Source organism: Mustela nigripes, chromosome 2, assembly GCF_022355385.1.
Source record: "Mustela nigripes isolate SB6536 chromosome 2, MUSNIG.SB6536, whole genome shotgun sequence".
Taxonomy (NCBI): domain Eukaryota; kingdom Metazoa; phylum Chordata; class Mammalia; order Carnivora; family Mustelidae; genus Mustela; species Mustela nigripes.
The window spans coordinates 126,663,794-126,680,975 of record NC_081558.1 but is presented as its reverse complement, the minus strand read 5'-3'; the positions used below and the strand labels follow the sequence as shown (position 1 = coordinate 126,680,975).

The window sequence follows — 17,182 nt, the reverse complement described above, 5'->3', positions numbered from 1 at the left end:
CCTGCACAGGTGGGAATGGATGTGCCCACATCTGTCAGAATGAGAATGGTGTGACCAGGTGTGTCTGTTGCCCAGGGTACCAGTTGTCTAACGACAAAAAGGCCTATGGAGGTAGGAGGTTGAAACTGATGGCTTAATTGTGTAATTGTTTGATATTTTGTGGTAATTCAGTTTTGAATAGTCAGAACAGCTAGGAGAAAGATGTTTTCATTTATGCTTTAAAAGGAACATTTATATTTTTCTTGATTGTTCTGAAAGGTATTTTTATGAAACTATGAAAACTCGGTGAAATTTTTAGTTACCAAAAAAAATGGTCTGGTATAATTTCAGAATTAATGCCTTTTGTTTTCTGTTTCTCATTATGAAGTGCATTCCAGAATTAATATTCAAAATCTTCCATAACTACACAGGGAGTTTTTTTTATTATAGCCTACAGAAGGTGGGGGATAACCTTTGAAATGCAAGTATGTGCAAATGAGTGTTCTCAAAAGTTAGAAATAATTAAAACCAAAAAGAAAGAAACTATAAATACAAGGTTACATATTTCTTTTTCCTAGAAATTGCAAAACAGACATATTTCAATTCAAAGATGAAAGTGACAAATTACTCCATAACCAGAGCTAATAACTGAAATCATTCCTGTGGGACAGTCTTTGTTTTATTAACTTCGGAGAAATCACAGAATCCTTCATTTTTATCATGACATTTTCATGAAATGAGAAAGAGTTTATTTGGATTAATTATGAAAATACCAAAATATTTTCTGACTTACGGGATGGATAAACACTTTGAGAAACTGAAAAAGAATCAGATACAAAAATTACTGTTTAGGGGCACCTGGGTGGCTCAGTTGATAAGCGTCTGCCTTTGGCCTAGGTCATGATCCAGGGTCCTGGAATGGAGCCCCACATCAGGCTCCCTGCTCTGTAGGAATCCTGCTTCTCCCACTCCCCCTGCTGTGTTCCCTCTCTCACTCTCTCTCTCTCTGTCAAATAAATAAATAAAATCTTAAAAAAAACAAATTACTGTTTAGTTGTTTCTTTTTTTTTTTTAAACTAAAACTAAGATACAATTTTCTGTTGATTGTGTTCATATACCTTTCTGACAGAGAACATTTCTGCTTTGGTCTTCTGTTCACATAGCTTTTGCTTAACTTTTCTGGCACAGAATAGGATCTTACCAAATGTTTGTGGAGAATTGACAAATATATACATATATAGAGAGATATGTGTGGAGATAACACACAGAATAGTACAGGAGGAAGTATGAGTCAGGAAAAATGATGTTCAGACCTAGCGACATGAAGGGAGGGAGCACAGACTACTTGAGTTATAGAAAGAAGTTGCACTGAGGGGCGCCTGGGTGGCTCAGTGGGTTAAGCCACTGCCTTCGGCTCAGGTCATGATCCCAGAGTCCTGGGATAGAGCCCCGCATTGGGCTCTCTGCTCAGCAGGGAGCCTGCTTCTCCCTCTCTCTCTGCCTGCTTCTCTACCTACTTGTGATCTGTCTATCAAGTTAATTTAAAAAAAAAAAAAATCTTAGAAAGAAGTTGCACTGAATGGAACTGGCTCTCAGTGTCAGGAGAAAGAGAGGGCATTCTTTTTTAAATGGCACTGCCCCATGGCATTCAGGTAGAGCATACGCCATGGATTGCTACATATGAAGACCCCAATTCTCCCTTGTCCACATGTCCTGTTTACCTTAAATCAGGGAGATACTATTTTTGGTTAAGAATGTGTTATATATGACTGGGGCACCTGAGGGGCTCAACTGATTCAGTGTCTAACTCTTAGTTTCAGCTCAGATGATCTCATGCGACATGAGATGGAGCTCCACGTGGGGCTCTGTGCTCACGGAGAATCTACTTAAAGAATCTCTCCCTTTACCCCTCCCTCCATTTATGTGTGTATGTGTCTTTTCTCTCAAATAAATAAATATTTAAGAGGAAAGGAGAATGTGATGTATATTTCCAAAGGCAAATTACAATGACTTCTACCTGTAGTATTAGGGGAAAGATAGAGTATATTTTTTAGTTATTTCCTTTTCTTTCTCCCAATTAATAAATATTAGTAGGTTCTCAGAAGCGTTTGAGAGCATTAGACCAACATTTAAATCAATATCATTAGCAGTTAGTTTACTTGCAAATATGGTTCTTATGTGGTATTTTACTGTTATGCTTGATGTCTAGGGTTGAAAGAAAGAGAATACTTCAGATAATTTTTGTAGTTTACAGATAAATCTTAATTTGAGTTCTGAAGACATAGCTGCTGTATATCTTTTTTCTACAGATATGAATAAGCATGCTGAAGGGCTGGCTCCCTGCAGCCATCGCTGTGGGAACACAATGGGTTCTTTCTTTTTTTTTTTTTTTTTAAAGATTTTATTTATTTATTTGACAGAGATAAATCACAAGTAGGCAGAGAGGCAGGCAGAGAGAGAGAGAGGAGGAAGCAGGCTCCCCGCTGAGCAGAGAGCCCGATGCGGGACTCGATCCCAGGACCCTGAGATCATGACCTGAGCCGAAGGCAGCGGCTTAACCACTGAGCCACCCAGGCGCCCCGCAATGGGTTCTTTCATTTGTGCCTTCCACCCTGGCTCTGAGCTGGAAGCTGAGGGAAAGCAGAGTTCCAGTAAGTGGCAGCAAAAGAAGCCCACAAAATGTGTAGCATTTTATAACTATTAAACAAGAATAATAAAAAAAAAAATGAACCACATTGAATAAGTTATCAAAGCAGAAGCTCCTGAAAATGTTTTCCATGGGGGTGGGTAAGAGTGGGATCTTAGAGAGTCAATTATCATATGGTCTCACTTACTTGTGGAGCATAAGAAATAACACGGAGGATATTGGGAGATGGTGTTAGGAGAAGGGAGTTCGGGGAAATCAGAGAGATTTCCATGAGAGACTGTGGACTCTGAGAAACAAACTGAGGGTTTTGGAGGGGAGGGGTATGGGGGCTATGGGTGAGTGGTGGTGGATAGTAAGGAGGGCAAGTATCGCATGGAGCACTGGGTGTGGTGCATAAACAATGAATCTTGGAACACTGAAAAAAATAAAATTAAATTAAAAAAAAAAAAAAAAAAAAAAACAGATCCAGTAAGGTGGGGGGGGGGGGGGGGGAGAGTGGGATCTTAGAAGTCTCACACCACATTTCCCCATTCCTCATTGAGGAAACAAGGGCCCAGAATTGATAGAAAACATTCGGCATAATAAACCACAATGTAGATAGCAAGGACTGTCTCAGGTCTTGTGACTTGGGGCTCTTCTGGACCCACAGCTATCCTTTGTGAAGAGTCTGCCTACCTTCATCATCTCTGTTATGCAATATTTATTGAACACTAATAGCTCCAATGTAAAACTCAAGGAGTCTTGAAGTCCCACACCTGACACATTGGATACTCTAATGCATACATTTCCCGTCAGCCCTTCTCCCTTTCTTGTTTCTGTTCATTTCCAGCGCGCCTCTTCTCACTGCATTCTTAAGCTCGTTCTCACTGCATTCTCTTTCACTGGCTCATCCCTCTACCCTTCTCCTTCTTTTTTCTCAAAACAAAATGATCCTTGTCATCTAACCTTAGTCTTTCCTCACCTAGCCTCAGTTATGCAATTTAATATATCTCTTATAAAATATATCTCTTATAAATTTAATATATCTCATAAAAATATAAAATTTATATTTTATAAATATATTAAATATATAATAATATAAATATATTAAATATATAATAATATATATAAATATATTAAAATTTTACCATGCTGAATTATTAGCTGCTATTAATAACTATGGCAGCTATTTTGTTTTCATGTCTTTTCCATTGGTCCACTGCTTAAACTTTAGATAAATAATACACTCCACACTTCACGAAGTTTAAAACTGTCTGATACAAATTCCCTCCAATTCTATGTTCTCAACTTCAGTATTTCCCAAATGCTTCTTCTTCCCTCTGTTTTCAAATGACAGAATTTTTTTTTCTTATTTCTTTGGCTGATTTCTCCACTTCTGCTTCTCATGTAATCATGGTATGTCAACAATACATTTTATTTCATCTTTAGACCCTACCTTTCTCTTAGTGACTTCTTACCTTCTTTCTCTACTTCATGTTTATACCTTAGAGGCTAATTGTTGTGTTCAAACACAACCATGTTAACTAGTTTTACTTTAAATTCAGGACCATAAATTTGAAATGATTATGCAGCATGACTGGACCAATCTATACTATCAGAATAGGTCTATTTATATTCTCAACAAAATGAATGCTTACACCTTCTCTTTCTTTTCCAAATTTTTACACCTCCTCCCTTTTGCCTTTATTCTCACCTTGTTTCATACATCATCAAGGAAGAGGACTCAAATACCAGTCAAGTTAACGATTGACTGAAAATACCCCCATAGAATCTCATGAAAAAGATTTCACCACTGTTAATATAAAGGACATGGTCCTAGGACTACCAAAGGCCATCTTCTCTACTATACTTCAGATTCCATTCTCTCTTGTTGTCTCAATATCTTTGCTATTGATTGCAGTTATTTAAAGGATCATTCTCATCAGCATGTCAACTTGGTCCAGTATCTCCTATCTTTAAGGTACCCTCCTATGAGCCAACTCCCTACTGCAGTTTCAATCTGATCCCCTTCACATCAAAATTTTTCATCAATTACCTATTGTTCCCTCCTCTTCTTGCAATCTCTCATTGTCCCTGACTAATCAGATCTCCATCTCTACCCAACCATAATCACAGGTAACTTCCCTCTTGCCAGACAGCTTATCAACGTCTCTGGATTTTATCTTAGGTAACCTCTCAGCAGCATTCAACACACGGGATTAACCCCTGTTTTTCTTGAAACACTTTCCTTCTCATTCATGTTTTCACATTTTCCTGGTTTTCCTCTCTATCCCTGCCCCTTCTCTCAATGTCCAACTTATATTTCATTTCTCTTGTTCATTTAACTACATGTGAATATATCAAAATATGTACTCAACATCTCCACTTGCTTGACTGATAGACACTACAAACTTGGCAGGCCCCAAACAGAATTGCTGATTTCCAGTTTCAGTTCCAAAGATGCTGTTCCCAGTTCACACCTTAGGGAACTATAAATTCAATGTCAAAGACAAAAACTCAATGACACAAAATTAGTAAGTGCCAGCTCTGAGACTTGAACTGGGGTCTTTAGGCTCCAAACACACTGTCCTTTCAACTTTCTCATGTATTTGTCTATGTTGTATATCTACTTATCACTTTAATCAAGGATGAAGAATAATGATAGTGATAGAATAAATAATTGTGTGTTCTTCTTTAAGATTTCTCATGAAGAGACATTCTTAAGGTCACTAAATTCTCCATTCTCTTCCATTGCACAAAATACTATGTTTCTTTAATGCTTGGATTGATAATGTAACTTTGAGGCCTGATGGTTTATTTCTATTGCTTAAAGACAAGGCAGTTTTGCTATGCTGATATTTGTCTTTTAAAGAGCAAACTAAATAAGACAGGGGAGAAGAATTAACTACTAATTAGGATACAACTTCTGAGTGAATCTTTTCTCCCAGTGCCCTGAGGAGTCCTTTCAAGCAGAAATGTGGATGGGTTTTTCTTTCTTATTAATATTTTGACTTTTCAATGCAGCCAGGGGTTTAGGAGATGAGTATACCTTACAAGTATATAAAATAAAATCTCTTGCAATCTGACTGTGCATTTTCCATTATCATGAAAGAGGGGGCCATTATTGCTAATGATTTATGAGGTACAGGCTTTCTGCAGAATTTACTTGGGAAAGCAATTTGCCCCAGAGTTGAATACATTTGGTAGAAGTATATTTTTACATTTATGTCCCTTATGTGACTATTTGGCTAAGTTCTTTATGTAGCTCTCACCAGACCTCAATATTTACTAACTGACATAGAAAACTTTCTTGGTGAAAACTGGTGTTTTGAGTTGCTTCAAAACCTGTAGGTGGAGTAAGAGTTTTCAGAACATGGTGATGTTTACGAATGAATTATGTGTCCTTCAGGTAAAAGTACATTCTAGGAAAAGATTGTCCTACCTTTTCCCTAGGAAAACAATATTTTGGACTTATATAATTTCTCCTCAGAGGCTCTCAAACCCTGTATAACATTAACATTAAATCTCCGTGGAGTGCTATAAATGAACTGTTACCATTTTGTGATTAGAAATGGGAAGATTACAGATCCAGCATGGTTAAGCCCTACCCCCAAATTATCAAGCAGTGTATAGTTGAACTTAAATTCGATACATATTTAACGTATATTTAATATGTTGAGTAGTAATGATTACTACTGCGAGAAATTAAAAGGATCATTTTTTAAAGTTTTTTTAAAGTATATATATATATATTTAAAGTAAGTTGGTTGAAGAATTATTTACACCTGTATCAAGAACACAAAATCTCAGCTTACTTCTAATGAGCAATTATAGATGTAAGTATGCACTTTTTAGTCCCATGCATTTTTTAATAAGCTTACAACCGTGTAATTTATATTTAAATTAAATTACCACCAGCAGTCCTAGAACTATATTGTCTGCAGGAAATAACAAGAATATGACCCCAAATTTAAAATGTCTCCCTAAAGAGTATATGTTAACGTATTGTAAAAATATCAGTTCTCTCCATTATTTCAATCTTTCCTTTAGGTTTCTAATTTTCCTCTGTGCTAAAGTAACTGTTTCTAAACCCAAAGGGGTTCTTATTTTCAATAATAACTTGATTAGCATAATCCTTCTTTTGTTTATTCAATCACTTAAAACCCATTTTAGAACATCTGTTATGAGTTCAGTAATGCAAGATGATGATGGCACAGGAGGAGGAGCACAATGACAGGGATGGGCCCTGCATGCTCTGGGAGCACATAAGACAGCTGCCTACTGTAGAGTAGAGGTTGGGGATCAGGGAGGGTCTGTGCTATTACTGTACAGGAACTATGGCAGATATCTAGGCAGTTTGAATGGTAGTAAAGGAATGCCACAGTCACAAGCGCCCTCACCCTGTTCTTTCCTGTCTCTCTTCTTCAGGTGTTAAGAATGTAAGGAAAGAACCAATGTAGACACTCTCATTAAGAAGAGGTTTGTCCAAGCAACACAAATGAAGAACAATAGTGGTCAATGGTGAAAATAGCAGAGTACCCAAATTCCATATTTTTAAAAGATTTTATTTATTTATTTGAGAAGAGAGAGCAGGGGGAAGAGCAGAGGAAAAGGGACAAGCAGACTCTGTACTGAGAGTGCAGAGCCTGATGCCGGCACAGGATCTCACAACCTGAGATCATGACCTGAGCTGAAATCAAGAGTTGGATGCTCAACCAACTGGACCACCAAGGCAACCCACCAATTCCGTATTTTAACATTGATTCGAAGCATTCTTTATTTCTCATTTCCTCATAAGAATATGATGGATTATAGTGCCTGTGTGCCCAGGACAGTTGGTATCCATATGATGAGACCTAAGTCCCCCCAAATGCTTCCAATTAGTAGCATGTACTGGGATCAGCAAATTGTTTTTCAAAGTAATCGTATGTTTATATAGTAAGCGATGCTCATGAGCATCAAAGCTGATTAGCACATCAGCATGATACTAGTTACATATGATCAGCTCATTCATTGCTTTTGTGTTCCTGCTTTTGTTCTAAAGCTATTTTTAACAGTATTTTCATGTACTTATAGCCTCTAAAAAGGACAGATAATAACATACCATTAGCTGGAGAACAGATGTGTCAATTGGCATACAACCTATTTGCGTTCTGATCATTGATTCAATATGCATATTTTTTAATATCCTAGAAATACTATAAATTCCCGAGGTAACTGTCTTTCAACAAGAGTGTAATAACCACTGGTGGACTCATTACTTTTTTGTATCACTTCATCAATTTAACATTATTTACAGGTTTATTAGTATTTCAGTGTGGTATAGTCATTTACAATGACTAATAGTTTTTAGACTTTTATTTTTATATGTGTAGAGTGTTGATAAATTTCCAATGAAGTTTGTCATCCTCTTAACAGAGAATGTACCCATTATTGACAGATATTCAGGTTTCTCTGTTGTTATGCTAATAACTCTCTTTTGTTTGTTTTGGAAAGGGTTTGTATTGGAAATTGTCAATAGCTGTGAAAAGAACAATCATGGTTGTTCCCATCATTGTGAACGTGTAGTTGGGCAAGGGGGTGGGGGGATTTTTCCTGCAACCGTAGATACCAGCTTAATTCAGATGGGAAAGCAGGCATAGATAATGTATGATAAATGTCATCTTCAGAATTTGCCCAGGATTCATTTAGCCCTTTCCTCTCTAATACATACTTACAGCTGTAATATGAAAATTGCAAGAAGTAAATGGAATGGTATCTCTGGCTACTGGACAAATGCAAAAGAAAGATTACTTGACAGAAGACATCATTACCTTTAGACAGTTACTTTGAAGTTAAAGGAGATTTGAAACACGCTAACAAAATATATGGATTTAATAGTTTATGTCATGAAAATATTGCAAGGCCTACCAAACCATGTAATGTAATTTGTAATTCAAACAACACACATACCCTACTCTACCTCAAGCAGAAACTAAACAATCTGCATTGATTTTTAACTTGGTGATGATTTGGGTGCATGTTCAACTTTGATATGGCAAGTAGCTACATTCCAAAAGAAAACTTTAAAAGATATTATTCTTTGGAAATCCAAATTCAAACCCATTCTTAGTGTATAACTTTTCCAACATATTATTAGAACTTTTATCATATGGGAAACTAAGAATAAACTCCACCCTAACATTGTTCCATATGAAATGTTTAATCTAGAGCTTCTGAGAAAAAAGAATATCTGCTAAAAATAGGGATAGATTGTATTACCATGTGTTTTGGTTCAGAGAGGATCTATAAGCCCTTAAAGTGATTTGCCATTATTCAGGAATTCTGATACCATATTAGCTTGTTTTCTTTTTTGATACTTTAAGTCACCATTCTTAAAAATCTTAATATGATTATTTAAAAATCTTTGACCATTTCATACTACTCAATATGATTAGAGACAAATTGAAGTATCATAAAAGAAGAGGTGAATTTCTGAGGTCTAAGTATTTGAAATCTTTTTTTTTTTTTTTTTGCACTATAATGTGACAGAGTGAACTTAAAGTGATCTTGAAGTATTCTGGCTTCATAAATTATTTAACCAAAACAATGTCGTTATATGTATTTCTTCTTCTTTTTTTTTAAGATTTTATTTATTTATTTGATAGAGACACAGTGAGAGAGGGAACACAGGCAGGGGAAATGGGGGAGAGAGAAGCAGGCTTCCAGCTGAGCCCAATGTGGGGCTCGATCCCAGGACCTTGGGATCATAACCTGAGCTGAAAGCAGAGGCTTTAACTCACTGAGCTATCCAGGCGCCCCATTATATGTATTTCTTTTTTTTTTTTTAATTTTTTTAAATTTATTTAACAGACGGAGATCACAAATAGGCGGAGAGGCAGGCAGAGAGAGGGGGAAGTAGGCTCCCCGCTCAGCAGAGAGCCCGAGGTGGGGTTCGATCCCAGGACCCCGGGACCATGACCCGAGCTGAAGGCAGAGGCTTAACCCACTAAGCCACCCAGGCGCCCCCGTTATATGTATTTCTTGATCCAACATTGTTTTCTGCATTTTTCCCAGTCTATGGTGGTTAACTTAAGGAAACCAGTTGCTTCGCTTGCCAATTTTTATGTAATGAAAAATAGGTTTATATTTTTCTATCTTGCTAATGTTTTTATCTCTGAAAAATATAAAGGGCTTTCTTCTTTCCTCCCTCCTTCCCTCCCTTTGTTCCTTCTTACCTATCTTCCTATTTTGACTATTAAATAAGAGAAACTGAAATTTTGCTAAACCTCTGCAACTTACAACCTGGTCTTTCCTTATTCTTTGAAAAGTACAATTCAGTAAAGCTTTTATTTATAGCTAAAAAAAAAAAAAAAAAAAAAAAAAAAATCTGCCAGGGTCAAAATGTGAAGTAGTGCATATTTACGATATTTCAGCAGTCAACATGATGTTATGTTGTTTATGGATCAAGTTTATTTCACTTCTAACAATAAATAATACACATTCCTTAAGTCCAAATATTCATTAGAGTAAAGGCAATGATTTGTTCAGAGTATACATATACATACTTTGTTTATTTGCCTGAGAACAGATTAAAGCCATGGATGCTTTGTAAAAACATTCATGCATAAAGGAAATTAAATAATTTTTAGCTTATTTCAAGATTAACTTTTTAAAAAATATTTGAATATACAAATAAATGTGAAAACCAGTCATCCAATCTGAAAATGTTCAGCCTTACCCAAATGCAAATTTTATTATTGCCAATTTTATTGGCAATTATTAGAAAATATTTGTTTAAGATTTATTTATTTATTTATTTTAGAAAGACCATATAAGCAGGGGGAGGGGCAGAGGGAGAGGGAGAGAATCTCAAGCAGACTCTCCCACCCCCACCCCTGGGGCCCCCAGTGCAGTGCCTGATCCCATAACCCTGAGAACATGACCTGAGTCAAAATCAAGAGTTGGCCATTTAACTCACTGAGCCACCCAGGCACCCCTAGGAAATACTTTTTTTAAAATTTCTAACCTTTGGAGCTTTATTCAGCAGTTATATATGAAGAACAAATACAGAAACTCAAGTTCTTTTACGGTTTACTTTTGATGCTTTTCTGAAATTAGAGCTAAAATGTCAAATTGTTTTGCTTGGTTACAATTGATGTTCTGTTTTTTATTAGGGCTCAATTTTTATGTACAGGTGAATTTCTCTGTTACATTGCAATATCTGGCATATTGACCTGTGTAGGAAAGAATAGACATGAGGAAAATCAAAAGGGAAAAATAAGCAAGCAAAATCTCACCAAATAAGATTTTTTAAAAAATCAAGAAATTTGGAAAACAGGTGATGCAAAAGTTGCGGAGAGAAGGCATTTTAAGAAAGGCTTATGGTGTAGAAAGGATGGGGTTTCAGGTGAGTTCCAGACTGAGAGTGTTATAGATTAGACAAGTTAGAAATAACCCCACACAAATGATAATAGAAGAAGAATTTGAAATGGATCATAAAATGATAGTCAGACTGAGGAACTAATTTTCCAGTTATATGATGTGGTTTTGCTCCTTGCTAGTTGAGAACAGGGAATCCTGAGACCGGGATGTTTAAAGGCTCTAGTGGTACCCGAGAAGACTTTAAAAAAATCTTGAAATTAAAAAAAAAAAAAAAAAAAAAGCAAAAATCCGTAAAGGACAATGTTTTAGATGAAATGAAACTGAGTTTTTAAAAAGAGTTTTGGTTCCCTATATCCATGCTCCTTAATCAAAGGACAAAGGAAGGTTTAATATTTTTAAAAAGGCAAAAATATCATCTAGAATTTTGTGAGCAGCACTACTATGACATTTGGCAGGAGGAAGAGTGTTTTATGTCCAAATGACCCTCATTTAGATATTTTATGGTGACCCTTCACCTTGGCTGATTGATTGCATTTTTCTCTCTCTCTCTTTTTTCTTATCTGCATTTCTTACACTGGTACCCTTTCCAAGGTTAATTGAGACACTGAACTTTTATATCTGCGGCTGTTCATGTAGTTACAGAACAGTGAAATTTAGTAAAGTCAGGGCTGCAGGCTACTCAATTTTATAGCTCAACAAACAGAGGGAGTCAAACTGAACCAAGGATAGCCAAAAATCCTGACCAGACAACCCCAAGTGTCTACCTAAGGAAAAACGGGGCAAAGAGTCTGTCCCTACTCCTTAGCCAATTATGTTAGAAATGATCACCACAAAATTATTTTGTAGCTGTAAGCTTTCAATTTGACACCTTCTGATGCATGTTTAATTTCCTCCAGACAATGATGTCTTAGGAAACAACATTCAGGATTGTAGAATTCTAGAGTAGTGGTGTCAAAGGAGACTTAAAGACCATCACTTAGAAAAGTGTTTATCTGATAGGACATGCCGGGGTAATGGTGTGACTGGTGATGATAAAACCCCCCAGATTCCACTCATCCATCGAGTCAAAGCATCATCAAAGAGTTCAAGCAAATGCCCTGAAATATTCCATCATTTAAAATATGATATTTACAGTTATTTTCTGCCCTCTGTCTGAATTGTAGTTACCCCTTCTCTTGCCAATCTCATGGATTCCTTTTGCTTGGGAATGCTCTTTCTTCTGAAGTTCTAGAAGAGCTAACACGTTACGAAGGCTAAGACTACCTCCTCTTTGCAGCTATGAAATGCTCACTAAATGGAATTTTTTTGCTCTTCTAAAGTTGTTTTTGTTGTTGTTATTCTGCAGGTTCTCTGTTGATTCAGTCAGATTGCTTTTTAAACTGGGAAAATAGCAGATACCTCTCTTCCTGGGCTTATAAATGCATTTGGAGATTATTTACATATTTTAAAAATAAACAACAAGTATAGGAGAAGCATGCAAGAACCATAAATCTAAATTTGGGCCTCAGTCTTTTTGTGTTATAGTTTCTTTGATGTTTGTACTGCATAACCTGAGAAACAGAAAATGATTAGGAGAACAGTTGTAACTTGAAAGTGTGGCTTATGGGCACTTCTCTTGGTTGGTTCAACTCCTAACTCTTAAATAATAGAAATGTCCTTGTTCTCTGCAGACCCTGATGAATGTGAGAGTGGAGAAGCCTGCTGTACCCAACTCTGCATCAGCTATTTAGGATGCTATAAATGTCAATGTCAGGAGCACTTTATCAGTTCTGATGGTGGCAGATAATGATGGTAAATTCCTGAAATCTAACATGAAATCATTATGTGACGGGCCAATCCATGCAGGAAGAATATCTGAGGCCAAGGGTTAGGGGAAGAAAGGGAAGATTCTGACACTAAAGGCACTTGGATTTTATGTGGTTCTACCATTTACTATTGTGTGAACTTGGGTGACCTAACTGGTCTGAGCCTCAGGTCCCCATCAGTAAAGTGAAGACAATAATAGGATTAGTGGGTAAATCAAGTAAAGTAATAAATGTAAAGTGCCTAGTATGGTGATTGACATCAAAAAATCACTCCACTAAAAGTAGTTATTATTATCATAATATTCATTGGCCCATAATCCCTTTTACCTAATTTAATACATATAGACAAGTGAGAGATTTGGGCAAGCCATAGCACACTGACATAGGAATCACTCACGGCAAACTTCACTGGAATTAAAGTTGGTTCCTGAAAGTCATTTTAATTAAGGAGTCATAGTAAAAGGATTGCCAATTCATGAGCCACAGTCCAAATCCATACTGGAATCCTTTACATATCTGATATTAATCTAGATAATGTAAGTTTTAAGATGAATCATTTTATAATCTTCTAACTTATTTGTTAAAATTGGTTCACTTACTTTTCAGACGATTTCTTAATCATATATATGTGTGATTTAGATGTATGTATATGATATATGATGATATGTATGTATGTGTGATATATGATGTATGTTATGTATGATATATGATAATATATGATATATATATGATATATAAATATCATGGGAAATTCAGTGAGTAGTATCAAGTCTCCTTTTTTATACTATTAAGAATGGTTCAGGGGCGCCTGGGTGGCTCAGTGGGTTAAGCCGCTGCCTTCCGCTCAGGTCATGATCTCAGGGTCCTGGGATCGAGTCCCGCATCGGGCTCTCTGCTCAGCAGGGAGCCTGCTTCCTTCTCTCTCTCTCTCTCTCTCTGCCTGCCTCTCAGTGTACTTGTAATTTCTCTCTGTCAAATAAATAAATAAAATCTTTAAAAAAAAAAAAAAAAAAGAATGGTTCAGGGGTGCCTGGGTGGCTCAATGGGTTAAAGCCTCTGCCTTCAGCTCGGGTCATGGTCCCAGGGTTCTGGGATCGAGACTCGCATCGGGCTCTCTGTTCGGCGGGGAGCCTGCTTCCTCCTCTCTCTCTCTCTCTCTGCCTGCCTCTCTTCCTACTTGTGATCTCTGTCTGTCAAATAAATAAATAAAATATTTTTTAAAAAATGGTTCATGTAAGTCATTGCTCTAATTTATTTCTTAAAGTTTATCTTAAATACAGAACCTTTTAATTTCATTTATGATCATTATTACCATTATTTTGAACCAAGTTTTTTTTTTAATTTTTTATTTTTTATAAACATATTTTTATCCCCAGGGGTACAGGTCTGTGAATCACCAGGTTTACACACTTCACAGCACTCACCAAAGCACATACCCTCCCCAATTGAACCAAGTTTTTTAAAATAAAAGTAAAGGTTAGAGAATTGATATCCATTTCAATAACAATAAAATTATGTATGAAGGTTTTAATGCCTCAGAGAGAATAGTATTTCTTTGCTTAAAGAAACAAATTACTGCGTTCTGTTGAGAATGATAGATATGTTTCTTCATATAGATAGCCAAGCTCCCCAGCCTTGCAATGCGGATAACAGCAAAGAATACAAAACTATATATTCTAAACACAGTAGAGTATATTACCATTTACCACATTCCATCCAATTAACGGGGCCAAAAAAAAAAATTGAATTTCACGTACCATCTGCTTTTAAATACAGTGAGCCAAGAGATGATTGTATGGCGTGAATGTACATACTTGGGTACACATATCCAAATGGAAAAGGTATCCAAAATCTGAAGCAAAACTTAGAAACTCAGCTTGGTAAATGATATTTTAGTATCATTAACACATTGACCAAAGTCTGGGTTCAGATGTGGACACACATCATCAGTAAGTCAAATGAGATCAAGGACTGGGGTTTTTCCATCTTAAAATTCTCTACAAGCCTTGTACAGCATTACACATGAAATAAATGCTTCACCATAGATACTGAATAATTCAAGAGTGATGAACATTCTATAAAGTGATACACTCAGACCATTGACTTTCTCTTAAGTTGTAAATTCTTCATCAAAATCTTGCAATCAAGGTTTCAGGAAGAACTTGTCTATGTAGATGAACTATATTAAACTTGGAAATGAGTGGAAGAAAAATAATTGGCAGGGTATAATTGAGGAAGAACTTGGGAACAATGTCTTCTATATGGCAAAACCATGTTATTGACTAACAAAGGTGACAAGGGGAATACAAGTATGTCCGTGAGTTTATAATGTCTATTTTATCTCTCAACACCTAAAAACTGGCATTGTTTAAATTTTCCTAGATGTGGCTGAGTGTCTACATGTCAGCATAGTCTGTGACCAGCTGTGTATGAACTCAGTGGGGACATAGGATTATCACTACGGAGAAAGCTGCAGAATTGGAAGTGATGGAAAAACTTACATGTGTAAGTCGCTGTGAAGAATTGTGTTATTCTAAACTACTTCAACTCTCATCTTGTTCTTGAACAATGGAGACCACATACCCTTAACTCAACCTGACCTCCCCTTTCTGTCTGCACAGACTGAGCTCTTCTTTTTCCCTTTGTTCAATCTTCTGTGGTTTCAACTTGGTGCTTGCTGCTTCTCACCTGCATGTACAAGTCTTCGAAAATGCCTTCTCAAAGAGTTGTACCTTCCAGTCACTGCCAATGGCTGTCTGGTTCAAACTCTCTAATTTCTCTCATCAACCCCTACTCCATTTTTCCTTCTTTTAACCAGGATGGTGAATTCAGGCATTTTTCTGTGTGCCCTTAGCCTTAGATGATGGTGAGCTGGAAGAAGAAGAAGAAGAATTAGAATTTGTAAGGTTTCCAGTCCTTCTATTCAAGAGCCCACCTCAATGGCTTCATGATGTCTCCACCTCTCTGCCTCCCACCCATGAAGATAAAGAAGATGAGGAGGGTGAGGAAACATGTATTTGAGGAGAACTGACTGCTTTGAGCAAAACTGGTGAGTTAAAGATTTTATTTCATTATACTCACCTCTTTATTTTTAGGTTATTCTCATAAATTCTCTTATAGGCAATTTCACTATCAATATTTAATATCATTGGATGCTTTAACATGGTAACAAAAAAAGTGGAGCCAAAGTTACTTCTTCACTGCTTCCTTTCAAATTCACCATCTTATACTTGTCTTCCTTTTGCACAATAAAGGGGGCTGTTAAAAGGTATATAGTGAAATAGAGCTGGACACTATCTTTAAATTAGCATAACAGGGAAAAGATTGGATTGGGACCTTGTAGTTCTTCTTCTAACTATTAAAACTCCACTAGAAGTCACTAGTATGTAGTTGAAATTTACCTCGAATAGCCTTAAAATCTAGATTCTTTCTACATATTAAAATGCCAAGAAGCAATTGTTCATTATGCTGAAGTGGACCAAGAAAAATATCTTTAAAAATGGGAGCAGTTTCTCTTATACATCCACGCAACAGAACTGAAGCATCAAATCACTTCTGATCAAAATAAATTAGCATACCCTCTCTCAAAAGTAACAGTTTGCAGCCGTCTGCTGCCTCTTTTTTCTTTTCTTTGTAAAACAGAACTGCTCTTTTTGTTCTCCCTCTATTTGTGGTATTTTAACACTATCAAAGCTGGACGATTGCTCTAGAAAGAGCTGGTTAAAATGGCAGACATTTTTATGCTATGGTCAGTCCATAATAATAATTATAATTATCAAGAATAATATCAACAAATGTGTCTGCATAAAAATGGAAATGCTATGTTGTTTCTTAATTAAAAATCCTGATTCTTTAGCTACTCAAAGTCAGAAGAGAAACAGAGTAGAGACCTTGCTAAATGTGACAGGCTTTCCATTAGGAAGTCTGAAAGACCCACCTAGAAATAGGAGCAAAACTTGAAATGGAAAGTTCCTTAAAACAATTGAAATCAAATCTCTCCATTCAAATTAAAGTAATTTCCCTGAAGAGTAGAAAGGAAAATCACATTATAGTACATTTATACAATAGAAAACTACACAGACATTAAGAAATAAACTAGCATGCACACAATGTGTGTAAGTTTCACAAAATTTCTACTGAATGAAAGAAGTTTGATACCAAAGATGGCTTTATATAAAGTTCATTTATATGAAGTTCAAAAATAAGAAAAAAATAATCTGTAGTGATAGAAATCAAGATAGTGCTCAGTTTGTGAGGCTAATGATTAAGAAATCATCAGCTCACCCTTGAGTTTTTGTAATGTTGGTAATGATCTGTATCTTGACTTGGGTGCCATTTACAAGGGGTTATTTACATCGTGGAGAAAAAAGTATGGAGTGTACACTTGAGTTTTATGCACTTGTTTGCA

At 36.2% G+C, this 17,182-nt stretch overlaps 1 long non-coding RNA gene across 1 annotated transcript; it reads left to right on the top strand.

The window, feature by feature from the left end:
- On the top strand, positions 1–15,790 carry LOC132010095 (uncharacterized). The gene is made up of 4 exons (XR_009402154.1): positions 1–111; positions 12,640–12,760; positions 15,157–15,279; positions 15,629–15,790. It is a non-coding gene; the product is annotated as an uncharacterized LOC132010095 (long non-coding RNA).
- The last annotated feature ends 1,392 nt before the right edge of the window (positions 15,791–17,182 follow it).